This window comes from Aplysia californica, unplaced genomic scaffold (assembly GCF_000002075.1).
Source record: "Aplysia californica isolate F4 #8 unplaced genomic scaffold, AplCal3.0 scaffold00103, whole genome shotgun sequence".
Classification (NCBI taxonomy): domain Eukaryota; kingdom Metazoa; phylum Mollusca; class Gastropoda; order Aplysiida; family Aplysiidae; genus Aplysia; species Aplysia californica.
This window is the reverse complement of record NW_004797373.1, coordinates 583711-586005: the sequence shown is the minus strand read 5'-3', so window position 1 is coordinate 586005 and position 2295 is coordinate 583711.

The window sequence follows — 2295 nt, the reverse complement described above, 5'->3', positions numbered from 1 at the left end:
ATTATTTAATTAATTTAAAAACAAGTTAGTAAAGAAAGAAAGAAAGGGTGAGAGAAAGAAAAATAGAAACAAAAATCATCAACAAACAAACAAAAACACGAAATACTCGCACACTGCCATGTGGTGCTAAATAATTGTTTAGCAAACTGCCCTTGGATTAATTAAAGTGGCAATAAAGTGGCTTTGTTAATCATACCCCCCTGTCAAGGAAGTGAGGATTTACATGCAATCCTTGAAGGAATTCTTCTGCGTTACTACCACTGAAAAATATGGTACATGTATAAAAGGAAGTTAAAGTAATTCTTGTTTCAGTTTCTGATGGTTCCTGCCACTGCTGTACCTAGTGCAGGTGCTGTTTTTCTCCCCTCCCCCCCGTCTGTCTGTCGGTCTCTCTCTCTGTCTCTCTCTCTCTCTCTCTCTCTCTCTCTCTCCACCCCGCCCCCCCCCCCCCAACCACACTCTCTGACATTAGCGAAAAAAAGCCCCAACCTTATTGAACTTTGAACTCTTTATTCCAATCAGCGGCCCACGAATTGTAGGCCGACAAAGGCGCAAGCTTCGTCCTATCCTTGACCTTTGTCCTCGGGGACAAAGTGTGACCTTCTTGAGCTTTGATGACGTCAAGAATGTCCATGGCGTTCTCCAGCTTGTGAGACATGACGATCCTTCTGTCATGCGGCAGACTGCTCACACTAGGCATACTCCCGTACCTCCGGAGGGAATAGAACCCGTCCTCCCCTTCCTCATCCTCGTCTCCGTCTCCAAATATCTTTCTCATCCCTTGTCGCCGGTGAGGCTTGGGGTACCCTGCGTTCGGGTTGGTTAGGGAAACAGACAGGCGTCGCAGATTTCTCAGGGCAACGTTAGGGTTGGATTTTAACATGGGCTCTGAGCGGATGCTCGAAGTATCAATACTTCGAGACCGCACTGCTGTGGACGTCATAGGGAGACTGACGCTTTTCTTCAGCATCATCGACGGAGAGAAAGGGAGAGACAGAGATCTGTTGTCTGCTTCATAGACGAGAGGTCGGTTCTCTGTTAGGAAAAGACTGCTTTGATTTTCTTTTCTCCATTTTTCATTTGTGTGTGCATCATACTGAGTGTTGACATCAGTCTTGGGGCTCTCCTCTTTATCTGCATCGTCGACATTTTCATCTTCTTCCTCGGCATCTTCAAGTCCGTCCACCGAGTTCTTCCGGCGAATGTTCACTCTTTGTATCGGTGTTCTGTTCCTCTTGAGCATACCGTTGTACTCAGGGAATTTGGCCGCTAGCTTCTCGTGGAGAATGTCTTCGTAACCTTTGAGAAGAGCAAACTGAGCCTCAGCCGACATGAAGGTGGAAAAGCGAGGAATCTTAGGAAGTTCTTCTTCCGGCGGATTAACAAGCACGGCAGCTTTTTTATCATCGCCTCCTTTCTTCTTGGAGTTCAGTTTATAGAAGCAACTGTTAGCACGAAGCAATAACCGGACTCGCCTGCTGGTCTGGGCGAAGCTGGGCTTGGACCATCGTCTCTGAGGTGTGCCGCCTTTGGTTTCAGTGGCGGAGGGAGTTAGGTCGCAAGAGGCAGTCGAGGGGCTTCGGTTAAAAGGATGCTTGTTCGGGCTGTGGTTATCGACATTGTTGTTGCTGTTGTTGTTGTTGTTGTTGCTGTTGTTGCTACTGCTGCTGTTGTTGTTGTTGTTGTTGTTGTTGCTGTTGTTGCTACTGCTGTTGTTGCTGTTGTTGTTGTTGTTGTCAGTACCATTACGTCTTTCTTTTTCTTGCTCTTCTTTCTCCCCTGCCTCCTGGAGGAAGTATCAGAATAAATTATATAATAAGTAGGTTCCAAAGTGATATGGATGTTTTCATAACGAAACATCCTCTTGTCACAGAGAAGAACAACAACTATATCTACAGTAATAATAACAATACATTAATACAGTACCATCAACACAAATAATCACAACAACAATTAGGACAACAGCATCAACAACAACAGCAACAACAACAACAACAACAACAAAAACAACAGTATAATTATAATGTAAGCAAAGTCCCCTACATCAACACTATCTATCGCACTAAAAAGCTACAAAAGTTGCACTTTTGATAAAAACAATCATCTTGAAATACAGTGAAACTTTCACAAAACCTTAAGCAAAGCAGACTGCTATATTAACCCCCCACCCTTTTTTCCACGTCCCTCTTTCAGTCATCCCACACACCCCACACACCTTTCTATTTTCCTTAGCCGTCTGTATCTCGTTTCGTTATGTTACAAACCTGACCCCCCACCCACCCCCACCCCTACTCC